This window comes from Sinocyclocheilus anshuiensis, unplaced genomic scaffold, assembly GCF_001515605.1.
Source record: "Sinocyclocheilus anshuiensis isolate Anshui unplaced genomic scaffold, SAMN03320099.WGS_v1.1 scaffold68, whole genome shotgun sequence".
Classification (NCBI taxonomy): domain Eukaryota; kingdom Metazoa; phylum Chordata; class Actinopteri; order Cypriniformes; family Cyprinidae; genus Sinocyclocheilus; species Sinocyclocheilus anshuiensis.
The window spans coordinates 1,607,634-1,626,232 of NW_015555741.1; the positions used below are offsets into that span (position 1 = coordinate 1,607,634).

At 37.1% G+C, this 18,599-nt stretch overlaps 1 long non-coding RNA gene and 1 pseudogene across 1 annotated transcript; one reads left to right on the forward strand and one right to left on the reverse strand.

The window, feature by feature from the left end:
- The window catches only part of LOC107673224 (mucin-2-like), a 41,692-nt pseudogene that overhangs the window by 18,595 nt on the left and 4,498 nt on the right, over positions 1-18,599 (forward strand).
- LOC107673246 (uncharacterized) lies at positions 6,012-6,524 on the reverse strand. Its single transcript, XR_001632384.1, has 3 exons — positions 6,459-6,524; positions 6,155-6,259; positions 6,012-6,055 (listed from the first exon to the last, which is right to left on the reverse strand). It is a non-coding gene; the product is annotated as an uncharacterized LOC107673246 (long non-coding RNA).

Consider the following 18,599-nt stretch of genomic DNA (forward strand, 5'->3'; position numbering starts at 1 on the left):
AGAATTTATTGGCTATTCTAGATTACATTAAACTATGCTAAAACACACATACACACACATACACACAAAGGTTCAGGGAAATGATGTTAACGGAGTTCTGAGGAAAGCCCAAAGTTTTAGCAAGATATTCGCTACAGTTCTTTTACTTGCAACCTGAGAAAATTCATAAAGCAGAGACTTGGCTTATGTTTACTGCTTAAAATTAGCTCGGCACCAGTTCAGCAGATAGAAGCTTTGTTTGTTTACTTGCGTTTGGGTGACAGCTGGAAAGCTGAGTTTCCTTGTTTGGCTGCTTGAGGGAATTCCGTTGCTGATTGGTTGCTGAGATGACGTCTGGATGGCGTCCTTTTGGGAGAGCCCTCGGTGGTGATTGGTTGGTTGCCGGGTTACGGAGGAGCCTCGAAGTTCTTCTGAGAGAGTCTGATTTGGCAAGACTTTGAGTTCTGCAGAGTTACGAAGCTTCAACGGAGTGGTTGAGTTTTGGCTGACCGATCGCTTTGATGGTAAGCGTGTGAGCACAAGATGGAGTGCTATTAACACGGCGAAAGGCGAAAAAGCAAGCAAGCGAGCCTCTGTCTTGCATTGGGTTTTTGATCCGCGGCATAAGTCCGTCCCCCGGCGCGATCTTCCAATCGACTTCTTGCAAGGCGGAGCGTGCATACATTAACATGAGGCTTCAATTTATCATGTGGAGAAATATCTTTGCGAAGATTTGGTTGATACTTCTATAAAGTTTCTTAATGCGAGTATTGTACATACTTCCCACTTTTTCATTCAGACCGCTGTTCGGCAATTAACACGCTTTCATTCAACACTAAACTTCACATATTAATAGCTTTATCTGCTAAAAGGGGTTAACAAAACATTGATTAAAGTTGCAAGGTTACATTTTGACACCTCAAGCATATATATAAGACATACAACATATTATTTTTGAATATGATTGCCCTGTTATACGCATAAATGATTGTCTGTTGAGATCATCCAGTGAGTTTTCGTGTTCCTTTGTCTCTCAAAGAGAAGTGCGCGCTTTCCTGGAATTTAGAGAAAGGGGGAGCACAGAGAAAACCCTGAGGTCAAGAAATGTTTGTTTTGATGTCAAATAAGTCTTTGCTTTTTTGTTAAAGCAGTGATGCTGTTGTAAAGTTATACATCCACAGTTGTGTTGCTGGGTTTTAAAGCAGGTTCGATTTTTTTTCTTCCTTGTCACTCTGTATTTACAGGATTTCACTGTCCACTCTGTTCAAATGTGGATGAATGGCTACACATAGACGTGTCCAGAGCTGTGTGAGATCACTACCATCCTGCTTTTGTGGGGGTGGGAAGGGGTGTTAAATAATTCTTTTTGTTTTGTTGTTTTCCCCATAGGTTTTTAACATTGTAAAAGCTCTTTATTCCAAATATACTACAAGCTAGTCAGTGTATTCAGCAGGTGTAATGTATTCTAAGTTGCTTCAGAAGTATTGTAAGTACTACTACGTACAACAATAAAACAGTGCATTGACATAAAAAAGGAAATTTACTTTTGGTACTTAAGTACTTTTAAAAGCAAGTACTTCTGTACTTTTACTTAAGTAAAAATCTGTCTTTACAACTTTTACTTGTAATGGAGTAATGTTTGACCAGCAGTATCTGTACTTTCACTCAAGTAATGGAGTTGAGTACTTTGTCCGCCTCTACATCTGGCTGGCGATAGATAAACATTCTCACAGACCCCTAAAGGGGGATACACACCCTCCTCAGCAGAACACAATTCTACAAAAAGTTTTCAATCTTTCTCATAATATAAATGACTACTGTGAAATTGAGACCATTTTACCAAATGATACCAAACATGAAGGGGAAAAACAACAGGTTCACAAGATGATATGTGGGATAAACATATTCTTAATGAACTTTGAGAGAAACCTTTTGGAGGAAAAGCGGGAGAGGCAGAGAGGGCAGGGGGAGAAAGGGGTCGTAAATGAGCGAGGAAAGAGGTGTTGTTTTTTCTGTTTGGAGATTTCTTCTCCAGATAAGTTTTATTGTTTTATTGAACGGCATCTGTTCTGTGTGAGTTCCTGAGTTTTGGCTTCATGAGGAGTTAATTTCATAAGCAAATAATTTCACTCCTTGCAAAAGTTTTCACAAATCATAATAGTGATGTTACTGACTCAGGGAAGGGTCAGCTGATCAAAACTGAACTGTGAAAGCTTTCACAGATCAGAATAGTGATGTTAGTGACCCAGGGAAGGGTCAGTTGACCCAAACTGAACTGTGAAAGTTTTCACAGATCAGAATAGTGATGTTAGTGACCCAGGGAAGGGTCAGTTGACCCAAACTGAACTGTGAAAGTTTTCACAAATCAGAATAGTGATGTGCATGACTCAGGGAAGGGTCAGTTGACCCAAACTGAACGGTGAAAGTTTTCACAAATCAGAATAGTGATGTATATGACTCAGGAAAGGGTCAGCTGACCCGTAGTGAACTGTGAAAGTTTTCACAAATCAGAATAGTGATGTGCATGACTCGGGGAAGGGTCAGTTGACCCAAACTGAACAGTGAAAGTTTTCACAGATCAGAATAGTGATGTTACTGACTCAGGGAACCATTATCTGACCATAACTGCACTGTGAAAGTTTTCACAAATCAAAAAAGTGATGTAAAAGAATCAGGGAAGGGTTACAACACCGCACTGGGAAATTTTTCTGATCAGAATAGTTAAGGAATCAAGAAAGGGTTAACTGACAAAAGCTATACTGTGAAACTTTCGCAAATCAGAATATTGAAGCCAAGTACTCAAGGAAAGGTACAACCAAAACTTTATTTTCAAACAAAGTGTACAAGTGTATACACTCATTTACCTAATGAATTGGAAACTGTTATTCATTGGAACAGCACCGTATGACAATATTATACAAAAAACGGGAGGCAGAGCAAAGAGAAACACAGCCACGCGATAAAATGCGATTGTGAAAGTTTTCACAAATCGAGTTCAACCTAAAACAATGTTTTTGTATTCCAGCAGTCTGCGTGTTTTTTGGTAATAGACGTTAAACATGAAGAACGCCTTTCTTTCACATTCCTTAGCGGACTCACCAAGGGGTTTACGGACAAGAGCTTTGCTGTGAAAAAAATCACAGATCAAGATGATGAATATGACACCAGTTTCATTCCTCTAAGTGTTCAACTTTTGGAGCTATAGGCATTATAATAGACGTTAAACATGAACGCCTTTCTTTCACATTATTCCTTAGCGGACTCACCAAGGGGTTTACGGACAAGAGCTTTGCTGTGAAAAAAATCACAGATCAAGATGATGAATATGACACCAGTTTCATTCCTCTAAGTGTTCAACTTTTGGAGCTATAGGCATTATAAAATTAAGAGTCGCTACGAAAAAAAAAACCCTGATTTCGGCCCGAAGGACAGTGTCACCTGAATTCACAAATCATGGAGAATGATATCCAGTATTATTTGCATGTCTATGACAGCGCACTGGGTATTTATAGCCAAAAGAAATCTGAATATCAAACCGCAAACTATCTTTACTGCGGTGAGCTTTGCTGTCTTCTCCTCCTGTTCTTTTCTCTCCTGTCTCTTCTTACAACCACTTTTATGTTTGAATGGCATCGCTTAAGTCTGCTCAGCTAATCTGTTTATCAGATGTTGCATTTAACCTAGCTGCCGGAGTATTGTCGTCTTGTCACATGATCAAATAGAGACTTAAGATTGGACTGTCATGACCCATTTCTGCAGATCTAGTAATTTTTTAATATCTTCATTTAAAAAATGAATAAATAAATAAATAAAACACATTTGTAATGCTGTACTTTGTGTTACATTACCTTGACAGGGAATGACAAAAAAAAAATTGCACTGCTGCGAGGGTGTTTCTAAACAACGGCTGAGGGAGTGACGGCAAATCTGACATAAACCAATCTCTCAAATTTTTTCTTATAGTAATATGTTTTGCTACTGAAAAGTGATGTCAAATTTACCATATCTCTCTTTGTCTATTCCTGATTTCCTTTTTTTGTTCAACTAGGATGTTTCCCTAAGTGTCCTTCAGATAAGCCATATCTGAATGAGGCAACAATGAAGTGTGTTGCATCTTGTACATAGTATACAACCACATCAACAACAACAGCATCAATATCAACGGAGACACCTACAACCACTTCCATTACTACAACAGCTACTGTAACAACAACATCTACTGAGACAGGAACAACACCACCTACAACTCCTACAACACCAACATCAAGAGAGACACCTACAACCACTTCCATTACTACAACAGCTGCTGTAACAACAACATCTACAAAGACAGAAACAACCCCTTCTGCAACTCCTACAACACCAACATCAACAGAGACACCTGCAAGCACTTCCACTACTACAACAACTACTACAACAAACACATCTACAGAGACAGGAACAACACAATCTACAACACCAACTTCAACGGAGACACCTACAACAACTACTACTACAACAACAACATCTACAGAGACAGGAACAACACCTTCTGCAACTCCTACAACACCAACATCAACAGAGCCGCCTACAACCACTTCCACCACTACAACAACTACTGTAAAAACAACATCTACAGAGACAGAAACAACACCTCCTACAACTCCTACAACACCAACATCAACAGAGACACCTACAGCCACTTCCACCACTATAACAACTACTGTAACTACTGTAACACCTACAATATCGTGTAACCCCACCTATGGTTGTAAGTGGTCGAACTGGTTGGACAACAGCCGACCCAGTGAAGAACCCAAAGGACTGGAAACCGAATCCATTGATGCTCTGTTGGCTTCACAAAGCATGAGCTGTCAGAAAGTAGAAGAAATTGAATGCAGAGCGGTGGATTATCCAAATACGTCCTTGAGCGAGTTGCAGCAAACTGTGCATTGCAATACATCTTATGGCCTGTTATGTTCAAATAAAGAAAATGTAGACCGCATGATACCAGTTTGTTTCAACTCTGAAATACGTGTATGTTGCTGTCCTCCACCCTCTATTTCGACTACAACAGCTACTGTAACAACATCTACAGAGACAGAAGCAACACCTTCTACAACAACAACATCAACAACGGAAACACCTACAACCACTTCCACTACTACAACAACATCTACTGACACAGGAACAACACCACCTACAACTCCTACAACACCAACATCAACAGAGACACCTACAACCACTTCCACTACTACAACAACTACGACTACAACAACAACATCTACAGAGACAGGAACAACACCTTCTGCAACTCCTACAAGACCAACATCAACAGAGACACCTACAACCACTTCCACCACTACAACAACTACTGTAAAAACAACATCTACAGAGACAAAAACAACACCTCCTACAACTCCTACAACACCAAAATCAACAGAGACACCTACAGCCACTTCCACCACTATAACAACTACTGTAACAACAACAACACCTACAATATCTTGTAACCCCACCTATAGTTGTAAGTGGTCGAACTGGTTGGACAAAAGCCGACCCAGTGAAGAACCCAAAGGACTGGAAACCGAATCCATTGATGCTTTGTTGGCTTCACAAAGCATGAGCTGTCAGAAAGTAGAAGAAATTGAATGCAGAGCGGTGGATTATCCAAATACGTCCTTGAGCGAGTTGCAGCAAACTGTGCATTGCAATACATCTTATGGCCTGTTATGTTCAAATAAAGAAAATGTAGACCGCATGATACCAGTTTGTTTCAACTCTGAAATACGTGTATGTTGCTGTCCTCCACCCTCTATTTCGACTACAACATCTACAGAGACAGAAACAACACCTTCTACAACAACAAGATCAACAACGCAAACACCTACAACCACTTCCACTACTACAACAACTACTACAACAACAACATTTACTGACACAGGAACAACACCACCTACAACTCCTACAACACCAACATCAACAGAGACACCTGCAACCACTTCCACCACTACAACAACTACTGTATCAACAACATATACAGAGACAAAAACAACACCTTCTACAACTCCTACAACACCAACATCAACAGAGACACCTACAGCCACTTCCAATACTACAACAACTACTACAACATCAACATCTACTGAGACAGGAACAACACCACCTACAATTCCTACAACATCAACAGAGACACCTACAACCACTTCCATTACTACAACAGCTACTGTTACAACAACATCTACAGAGACAGAAACAACACCTTCTGCAACTCCTACAACACCAACATCAACAGAGACACCTACAACCACTTCCATTACTACAACAGCTACTGTTACAACATCTACAGAGACAGAAACAACACCTTCTGCAACTCCTACAACACCAACATCAACATAGACACCTACAACCACTTCCACCACTACAACAACTACTGTAACAACACCATCTACAGAGACAAACAACACCTTCTGCAACTCCTACAATATCAACAGAGACACCTGCAACCACTTCCACTACTACAACAACTACTACAACAACAACATCTACTGAGACAGGAACAACACCACCTAAAATTCCTACAACACCAACATCAACAGAGACACCTACAACCACTTCCACTACTACAACAACTACTACTACAACAACAACATCTACTGACACAGGAACAACACCACCTACAACTCCTACAACACCAACATCAACAGAGACACCTACAACCACTTCCACCACTACAACAACTACTGTAAAAACAGCATCTACAGACACAGAAACAACACCTCCTACAACTCCTACAACACCAACATCAACAGAGACACCTACAACCACTACAACAACTACTAGAACAACAACATCTACTGACACAGGAACAACACCACCTACAACTCCTACAACACCAACACCAACAGAGACACCTACAACCACTTCCATTACTACAACAACTACTGTAACAACACCATCTACAGAGACAGAAACAACACCTTCTGCAACTCCTACAATATCAACATTAACAGAGACACCTGCAACCACTTCCACCACTACAACAACTACTGTATCAACAACATATACAGAGACAGAAACAACACCTTCTACAACTCCTACAACACCAACATCAACAGAGACACCTACAACCACTTCCATTACTACAACAGCTACTGTCACAACAACATCTACAGAGACAGAAACAACACCTTCTACAACTCCTACAACACCAACATCAACAGAGACACCTACAACCACTTCCACTACTACAACAACTACTTTAATAACTACATCTACACAAATAACAGATTCTGTAACTGTTTTAACAAAACCTACGGTGTCAGAGTCATCAACCACAATCTCCACTGCATGGACTACAGTACCATCAACATCATCTACTATTATTTCTTCAACCAAGTTCACTGTGCACACAGAGCCACCACCCAACTCCACATCACCTGGACCTCAGATAGTAAACAGAACATCTACAACTACAACCAGCAGTAATCCTGCCCCATGTTCCCAAAAGGTAACCAAATCAGAAAAGAAATGCACAACATGTACTATTGGGCTAAGTATTGGCCTAACATTTATTAGTTTTAAAGTATTATGGCTTGTTTCCATCAAGCGGTACGGGCCAGTACAGTACAGTACAGTATGATTCGGGACCGAACACCCTGATCCAGCTTGCGTTTCCACCGCCATCAGTACCCTTACTTGATAGGCGTGGTGTATGCTGGAAAGTAGCGATCGACGATAAAGCGTGACAATAAGCACAACTCTGTCTCTTTTTTGTCAGTTTTATTGAAGAATAATATATAAAAGTATAAATACAAAGTATAAGAGGCTTTTATAAAAGGAAATAAATACAAAAGCAAACAATTCAGTCAAACATATGCTACAAAGTCAGCGCTGTACTATGGCAAAGTTCAAAATAAATATATAAAGTTAAATATATAAAGCCAAAACTATATGACCAGGAACAAATAATAGATTCATGAGACCACAAATGCCTGTTAAATATACCCAAAACGAATTGTATCTCATGTTTAATCACTACAGAGACATCAGAGCCAGCGGCAAATGTCAGAAGGACTAGCCGAGCTAAGGCTGCTCTATGCGGATACATAAGCACTGTGTGTCCAGTGATCGCCTGGAGCTCCGAAATCGGCATAGCAAATTTTCAAATAGGCGCTATCTTTATAAATAAACCACAGATTTGAGTTTTAAACAACTACATTCTCGCCTGAAAAACTCTTTAAACTACATTTCATGACACAATAACAGTAATATTTTGAGGGTTTTTGAGGGTTTTTGGGCAATGACGTTTCACAAGTCAACAAGAACAGACCAGAACGCATATTGAGAAACAGCTATTGTCTGTGTGAAAATATAAAATTATAAAATACACTGTTATATTTTTTTTTTGTGTTTGTGCACCCTGATGTAAATAAGCCCAACACTCATGGACAGCAGAGAGGAATGAGTGAAGGAGAAGCTTTATTCCCTTGTATCACACAAAAGTAACAATTCTAGTCAACCAATCAACGTTCTGCGGTGAGTTTAGCTCCACACTTTTGGTACCCTTTGCTGTGCTAGGTACCCCAACAGAAGGGTAACAAAAAAGTGGTACTGTACGGTTTTGGTATTTTGGTACCATTCACAACTTCTGACAATGGAAACGGACATAATTGTGTACCGTTCCATACTGTACTGAACTGTACCGCTCGGTGGAAACGAGCCATTAGTGGTGCTTTCTACTGCCAGTATTTAGAACACATCCCTAACCCTGTTTCCAGTGTGTAGCTCGTTCTACACCCTTTTGGGCTTTAGACATGAATGAGAGCTGAAATCATGCCCTTTCTCAGCACCGTTTAGTCAACTTTTAAAAAAAAGTTTTATTAAGTTTATTTAAAAAAATAAAAAGAAGATTTAAGCTTATTAAGTTTTTGTTGTTGTTGTTTTAGTACACTTTTAATTAAGCATCTCAATCCCTATACAGTGTAAGCCAACAGATGCAATCATACCTGACTGTGTCAATGGACATTCACCTGAGAAAGTCTATTATAACAATGGGTGCTGTTCCAAGTATGAGTGTCCTTGTGAGTTTAAACCATGAAATTGGTATATTATTAATATTATTCCTAATGGTAATTTAAATGAAATAAATTAAATACCTATATGCACTGGAAATGCATTGTATTTAACTTTGTTTTAAATCTTTTTCTAATACAAAAGGTAGATGCACCAGCTGGGGGGACCCTCATTACCAAACCTTTGATGGAAAATATTACACTTTCCATGGAAACTGCACTTATGTTTTGTTCCAAGAAATAATTCCAAGATACAATATAAGTGTCCATGCTAAAAACTATTATTGTGATGGAAAAAAAAAATCTAGCCTGCCCTGAGTATGTGATTGTGAACTACAAATCTTATAAAATCAAGCTAACAAGCAACACTAAAGAGGTCCAGGTGAGTGTCACGACTTTCACACAAATCTATTCACAAACAAAATGTAAAACATATCTTGCTCTAGATCAGTGATTCTTTTTTTTTTATATCCAGATTTTCCATCAAGTGGCGACAAAACACTGTACCAAAATTGTGTACCATTGTCAAAACTGTAACAGGGAGACATAGTCATCATCCCTAAATATCTCTTGAGATTAGTTGGTTTTGTACACTTAGCAGCCAGTTGTTCACTGCATAAAATGCAATGGAACACACAAGCCATGTGTATTCTCATTTAATTTGAACCATATTTAATGTAATGATGTAATGGGTAGTATTTTCTTTTACCTTGCAAAATTTTTCTCATGAATGACCAACCTTCATCAACAATGAAGGTAGGTCACATAACATCCATGTTAGCATCAGCCTTATTTGGAAAAGCATTTCTCCTGCCTTTTAAATGTGGTAAAGTTGCTTAGTTTGCTTTCCTAATTATGCATAATATGGATAGTTGCATTTCATTATCATTTGCTTTTAGCACATCATTTAGCATCGTTATTCTCTGCTGTCCACAACTGTCAAAATAGACTTTAGATCAATTTAATGGACTGCTACCCACCAGTTGAGAACCAGTGCCCTCATGTTGTTCATGGCACATTGCAAAATAACATAGTATTCTAGAGCATGATTTTCATCATGACTCCAAAATGCCTTGTTTCCCACAGGTTTATGTTAACAATGTTGTGATGAAGCCAACAATCCAACTGGGAGATATAATCATCACCACTACTGCCATTACAGTGCTTGTGAATGTATCTGATATTAAAGCTGAGATTTTAGTCAGTAATCAAGGTGTTTCTGTCAAACTCCCATTCTCTTACTTCCATGGCAATACTGAGGGACAATGTGGTGAGTACAGATCTGATATCTCTTGGCATAAAATGATAATGATAAATAAATTTGTTTTTATCTGTCTGTTGGACCTTTACTAAAAGATCAGTATATCAAAACTCTGCCTGAATGTTTATTTGTTTATTCAAATTATCTGGTGACTTGGTGTCTGCAACCTGATCTAGTATAATTGAAGTTTTTTTTTTAATTAAATAGCTAGTTTAACTTTTTCAGCTGCATATCTAATGTTTCTCCATTTTGTTTTTTTTGTTTGTTTTTTTATTCGGTTGACATTTTTAAGGGTATTGTGACAATAGCACAGCAAATGACTGCAGACTCCCTAACGGAACAATTGACAAATCTTGTGAGCACATGGCACAGTTTTGGATGGTACCTCCAGGATGCAATCCTCCTCCTAATGTACCTCCACGTCAGCCAAGTTGTGCACCAGAAATGTACAATGCCTGTGAACTCATCAAGGACAAGTAAGACAAATCCAATGCTTTAACCTTTCAAAACCTAATAATAACAGCAAAATTGTTCTGTTGCATAACTTACTGAAGCAAGTTGTCTATATAGACATCACAGGCAAGCTTCTGACTGTTCCAGAAAGTATATAATCATGCTGCCTCCTAAGATACATTCTTTTAGCCACATTTAGCAGTTTATCAAGACATTTTGCTAGTGGGGACCCCTGACTGTTCCCACACTTACCAAAAAGTAGTATACTTCAAGTTTATTTTATTAAGTATACTTAAGTAAAGTTCAAGTATATTTTTAAGTATACTTTATGTAGTAAGTATACAAAAGTGGTCTTCTATGTATTTTGTTACATGAATATCTGAACATACAAAACATCAAAAGAACAGGGTATCTGCTTGTAAACAAAAACATTTTATTCTAGCTTCATGCATTCTTTTTTAAACACTTGAATGTGGTAAGTTTCATAAAAAATAAAGAAATAAACAACATTTTGAACAAAAAGCTGAAAAAAAAAGACTATGAATTGGATTCAGAACGATAATCAAAACGTAGATAGAGTCGATCAACACCCCAAAGCTTGACAGTCATTAGTACCTCTTCATTGGTCGATATTTTATTCCATTACGTTACACAGTTTTAATGCTGTTTTATGTCTGATGATTGTGTTAGATTACATGTGGAAGCATCTGTTGTTTCGGTTTCTTCTTCACTTGTGTTTTTTGGAAATTCTGTACAGAAGATGTGTACTAGCGCCCCCTACAGTATAACAATGAAAACACAGATTCTAGGGGCACAACTATACAGTAGCTCAAATATATTTAGACTTTTTCAAGTATAAGTCAAGTATACTTAAATGTCATTTTAAGTATATTTCTGAGAAGAACATAAAGCCCATTTCTGAGAAGTACAGAAAAAGTAGACTAAAAGTATACTTTCCTGTTTTTTAGTTTAAAAGAAATATACTAATAGCACACTTGAATAAACTTTTTTTTCGTAAGGGCAGCAATGTGCTGATTTCAGATTTACTTGTGTTGGACTTTTTTATACCACCCCACCACCTCAATCAATCAATCAATTAATCAAAAATAAGAATATAATAATAATCATAATAATCATGAAAAAAAAGGCAGCCTAGATCTGACCCTGTGTCCCAATGTCCATACTATCCATCCTAAATAGTATGTGAGATTAGAACAAGTGTGTCCTAAAGCATAGTATGTTGAAAAGAGTATGCTAAAAGTCCCCAGATGGTCTATTATTTCAGGTAGATTTTTGAAGTGTGGATCTGTGCAATCTCTAAGGCTAATATTGCCCATAATCTAGGGTGACCATGTGTGCCATTTTCCCAGGATGCGTCCTGGCCAGGATTTGTTTTGGCTTTGTTTTCCTGTTTTCATGCTTGCTGAAGGTAATGATCGAAAAGTAGTTTGACCAATAACATGCAAGCATTGTACATAATGGACCAATCATGGCGTGTGAGAAGGTGGGATCTAAGGTCAAAGCAATGCAATTATGCGTACATATTAGGTGTGTTCGACATCAAAGTACCTCGAGAGCGTTTCGAAAGCATAACCGTCTGTATGGTACTTTGATGTCATACACCGATCGGTCTGCACACGCAAACAAAGCCAAAACCTAGATATTTTAGGCAATATAGAAATCCTGGCCAGGACGCGTCCTGGGAAAATGGCACGTATGGTCACCCTACCATAATCCATTGTGCTTTGGAGAAGGATTCAGTTCAGAACTACAAACACGAATAAAATTCATTAAAAACTACAAACATGGCAGATGTGTGCAACCAACGGCGGTTTAGATAAATGAGTTTGATCTACTAATAATCAGCATTTAACCTGGTAAAAAAATATATATTTATTTAATGTTATCTGTGTTATATTTCAGTTGCAACAACAATGTGAACTGTTATAAACATCCATTTGGCCATTAATTTTAAAATGCATCATCATGCAAATATGAGCAGTGTTCTCCACATAAAAACCCATGGCTGGCAGATTGACAGGCCAGTTTAAAGTGACAGGATGCATGTAACTATGCGACAGAACAGTCGGGTATGACATGATAGTATGTCCCAAAGCTTGCCTCTACTACACACTCAAAAGTGTGTACTTTTTCTTCACCAAAAGAGTACATACTTTCAGTAGTGTATAAAGTACCTGAAAGCTATACTCAAGTAAAAGTACAGATATCTTACCAGAAAATGATTTTGGTAGAAGTTGAAGTCACCATTTAGAATATTACTTGAGTAAAAGTCTTAAAGTATGTGACATTTATTGTACTTAAGTACGAAAAGTATTTTTTAAATCTTAAACGTACTTAAGTATTGAAAGTAAAAGTACAAGTAAATGCAAAATGGAAAAGAAGCAAATAAAAATGTGTCTTTCATTCCAACATAAGAAAACATTTCTGGAATCTGCATCTGAAATAGCATTTAGATGTTTTTACACAGTTTAATGTAGCTCAGAGAGGGGACATGGATGCATTTAACCTGCAGTTATAGATGGATAAATAATGTTTTGTTTTTAACATCAAACATTGAATACTGATATTTGAAATGATTTTAAACATGAAAAAAATGTGAAATTAAAACTGCCAGTAGGTGACAGCAAGTGACTGTTAATGAGTGAGTCATTGAGATTCAACAGATTCTTTCAAATAGCTAATTAATTCAGGAACAAAGCATTTAACTCCGTTAATGAGTGAATCACTGATTCATTTATTCAACTGATTCGTTCAAAAAAGCTGATTCATTCAATAAGTAAACACCATTGCTCAGAGACGCAAAACAGTGCTGTGATGTTTGTTTGGAACTATTTTCATTGGCAAAATTTAGCAAAAACAAACAATATTATGTCTAAAATGTAAGTCACTTATTGCTAACTTTACTGAACTTGTATAAAATGATTATTAAATTAGTTATCATGCTGATATCTGCAGAAAAACGGTACTCTTTGTGTAAATATAAAAAGCATACAGAAGCATTTTTGCCGTCTACAATTTAGAATGCCTTAAATTTAGAGTTTTAATAGACTAATAAATCACGTGCATGCACTCTGTCTCTGTTTGTGTGATTTGGTGATATACTCGATAATGTCAGATCGCACATCATTACAACAACACTTACCATATTATCGCAGATATACTGTATATCGCACGAGCAGACTGGACTTGAGTGGAAAATGAATCATCCGCGGTTGTGCACGCACTTGTTTGCACGTGAGCAAAGGTGTTTTTTTAGGAGTCTAACTTGCAGACGCCAGACCATTGATTCGTCAAATCTGCTTTCCTGCAGTCCGTGTTCTTCTGACTTCTGACTATTTTGCAGTAAGTAATGAATATGCTTCGGGGAAATGTATCGGAGTAAAAGTATACATTTTAATTAGGAAATGTAGTGGAGTAAAAGTAAAAGTTGGCTGAAATATAAAACTCAATTAAAGTACAGATACTCCCAAAAAATACTTAAGTACTGTACCGAAGTATTATTACTTTGTTACATTACACCACCGCATACTTTAAGGGTGTAGTATACTGTAAGTAGGCACATTGGGACGCAGCATGACTGTTACTTGTAGGCAGTAGGTAGCAAGGCAGCTAACTCGGTTTTGGAACAGAGCTAATTAATTATGAGAACATTTGACTATTTTAATTTATGTGATATACAGTAATGTGTAGTTTGTTTGTAATACTGAGTAGCACTATTAAACTTTATATTATTAAACCTTCATATACTTCAAGTCACCATTTTACCGTGTTTTAAAATAACATTTCATCCAAACAATGAAAATATTGTCATTCCAAACCTGAAATTATAATTTTTTTCTGTTGAACACAAAAGGGGACATTTAAAAAAATGTCCTGCTCTTTTTCATACAATTACTATTCAAAGTTAATTGTATCATAAAATTGGTCCATTTTAAGCATTAAGCATTATTTTCCTTATTTTCTGAAACCATACAATAACAGTGCAGGCGTGGCATTACCCATTCCCATTCAACTTAATTTTTGGAAAAGATTCTTTATAAAATTCACCTTTTATAAAACAAAGAAACAAAACAAAGTCACATGGTGACTTTCCTTTAAGGACCACTGCAAAATTTAGCTCCAGCCCTAATCAAACACACTTGAACAAGCTAATGATGGTCTTCAGGATTACTTGAAAATTACAAGCAGGTGAGTTTGATCAGGGTTGGCGCTAAACTGCAGGACAGTGGACCAACATTTTTTACTTGTAGGTAAACTATCCCTTTAAGTATTTTATTTCTAGCTCTGAAAAATAGTTATTGTTCCTTTTAAAAGTAACACTTTTGCATTTTCTTCACAGATTATTTGAAAAATGCCATAAGGTCGTTCCATATGAAAACTATTATGATGCATGCAAATATGATGTGTGCACCCTTAAAAATAAATCTGTTGCGTGTATCAGCCTGGAGACCTATGCACAGCAATGTGGCCTAGAGTCTGTCTGTGTGGAGTGGAAAAATTCAGCTGACCTTAAAGGGTTATGTGGTAAGCCAGCAGAATTAGCCCACCATTGCAGTACTTTATAGCAGAGAATTTCAGTATTTTTTTAAGGCATCATATTTTAATATTCCACTTTAATACTCCTCAACTGTGGCAAGCCATTATGTTGACATGGTAGACATACCTAATACAGTTGCACGTTGCACTCAGTTCATTCATTGTTGGTTTTCATAACAGAATACAAGTGCCCAAGTCACAAAGTGTACAAGGCATGTGGGCCTAAAATAGAAAAAACCTGCAGTACAAGGTAATGGTCTAATCTCTAGTCATGACATAACATCATCTTTGTGTGGAGTAAATGTAATACTGAATGCTCCAGATATTACGCTATGTAACAGTCTTCTATTGCATTTAAATACCAGATACAGTGATGAGTTTGTGGAGAACAATTGCCAAGGCAAAAAATGTCAAAAAACATTAATGGAAGGTTGTTTCTGTCCTGACAACACATATCTAGTTAGTTAACGATAGATAAATGTACACCTAACTGCGGTAAGAAATGTTACTTAATTTACTCTTTGTTAGATAAATGCTCTGATGACATTCTTTTGTTGATTTTGTATCAATCCCTCCTTGTAGATTGCATTGGCCCTGATGGATTACCTAGATTTGTATGTCTCTATTCTGAATTACATTTTCCTTCAAAAGCAACATGAAATGTAGGATTGTGGTTTTAGTAACTTCCAGTGTTGAGAAGGTTACTTTGGAAATGTAATAGGTTACAGATTACAAGTTACCCTGTAACAGTTAAATGTTACTTAGGGTGTAATTCTACTACCCATCATTAGGGGACACTATGGTTCTCTTATGCTAAGTTTAAATACAGTTAGGTGGTAGAAGAAGAGAGAGATGTTTGGTAAGAGGAAAGCATGGCTTCCTTCTTGTAGCCTTACCTTCACTGAGATGTCCTGATTGGGAAACATGTTCTTTTATGCTCAATCAAAGTAAGGTCCTTTTTTTATGCATATTCACAGTGTGGCTGTATAAATTGCATTTCATGGTTTTGAGGTTTATTCTAATGTTTGTTAATATGTTGTTTGTAGAAGGACTCCTTTGACCTAGCCTCCTTAGATGTATCAATGGTGCATTTACGACTGCATGGTACATTTTGAAAATATAAAGGACTAATTTCCCTGCATTGCATCTCCTTACTTTGGGTCATCGAAACTGGATATTAATTACAAGGATAAGAACTATTTACATCTGCCTTTTCTACAAGGTTTCTTCTTTCAGCCAGCCACCAATCTTTAGCTGTTCCCTTCAATACAGTGGTTAAGGCAGCCAGTATCTCGTGCTCCGAAAGAGGACGAACAGCAAAATACTCTTCACATCTTTCAATAAACTCTACGGGATCTTCATCTTGAGTATTGCAAAAATCAGGAAAGTCAATTTTTACAGGAGGGTTGTATTGCATTGAAGACTCAGGTACTGTTATGGTACTAGAGAGCTGCACATCACAAGTTTGATCTCTTACCCTGTCTTCTGGAGTGGGTAATGAGGAACTTAAAGGGAGTTTTCTGGGAGTAGCCATTAGAGATTTGAATTTTTGCTCAATCTGGATATCTCTTCTTTTTAGACAGTCTACCACGGATCTTCCTAAATCTTGTATTGCGAGTTCAAGCTTTTTCGTAACTCTGTCACATTCACGTTCAACAAAATAATGCAATCTTGCTTCAATGGCTTTACATTTGTTTTTCATCTCATCCTGAGAAACACATTCATCCACTCTCTGATAACAATCTTCAACTTGACCTTCCAGTGATGTTATTCTTTCATCCAGTCATTCATTCAAAAGTGTAACAGAGGGGATTGGTTCTCTGTCAGCTTCAGGTGGTGGAGGGGGTGGTAAGGGAAAATTATCCAGATCCTCACCTGTGCAATCTTCCTCAGAGTCCAGATACAAATCACTGAATGTATTGATCAGTTCTCTGAGGGGTTCCCTGTGCGCGGTAAAGGACTCTGATACAAAATCTAGGCTGGGTACGGCTCCATCCTCACCCAGAGCATTATGGCTTGTCATTCTGAATAAAAACTCAAAACACAGTAAAATATCAGTGAATGAAGTCAAACTAGTAGGGTCCCTGTTCGGGTGCCATTATATAACAAACTCGTACTTCTGTGAGTAATAGTTATAAATCTGAAAGTATTTTTCCTTTGGGAGGGATCTACCTACTAACTTCTCACAATACTTAAACTGGTTGAGGTTGAACCATAGAACAGACCACTGATTTTCTTAGCAGAGATATATTATGAAAAAGAAAAACAACAAAAAATGAAATTCACAATAATAAACCCCAAAGCAAAAATAGCATACCATAAACCAATCGTACAAAAAGACCCAAGAGAACCAATACAAAAATATGTCTATATACAAAATGAGGTTACAATACGAGCACGAAATGTTCATGTAATGAAGATGGTTATACTTATATATCCCAGTCCAAAAGCGAAAGAAGAAACCTTGTAGAAAAGGCAGATGTAAATAGTTCTTATCCTTGTAATTAATATCCAGTTTCGATGACCCAAAGTAAGGAGATGCAATGCAGGGAAATTAGTCCTTTATATTTTCAAAATGTACCATGCAGTCGTAAATGCACCATTGATACATCTAAGGAGGCTAGGTCAAAGGAGTCCTTCTACAAACAACATATTAACAAACATTAGAATAAACCTCAAAACCATGAAATGCAATTTATACAGCCACACTGTGAATATGCATAAAAAAAGGACCTTACTTTGAGCATAAAACAACATGTTTCCCAATCAGGACATCTCAGTGAAGGTAAGGCTACAAGAAGGAAGCCATGCTTTCCTCTTACCAAACATCTCTCTCTTCTTCTACCACCTAACTGTATTTAAACTTAGCATAAGAGAACCATAGTGTCCCCTAATGATGGGTAGTAGAATTACACCTTAAGTAACATTTAACTGTTACAACCCTATTTAAAATGTAATAGTTGTGTAACTTTTTCAATTACTTTATTAAAGTAATGTGACTGATTACTTTTGATTACTTTTTGATTACTTTTCTACATTTCTAATGAATGTTTTCAACTGTTAATCATTTTCAAACATACAGTAGTAAAACCACAAAATCAGACTTTAGTATCGCCTTTTATTTTGAGAATGATGTGAAGGTCAATGCGGATTTAAAATAATAAGAAATAGTTTACTGATACTGTTTTTGAAATAACTACAGGAAACACTGCATCTAACAATGCTTTGGATTTTTTTTTTAAGTACAGTAGGCCTAACCATGTTTTTTTTTTTTTTTTTTGGCAAATGGTTTCCCT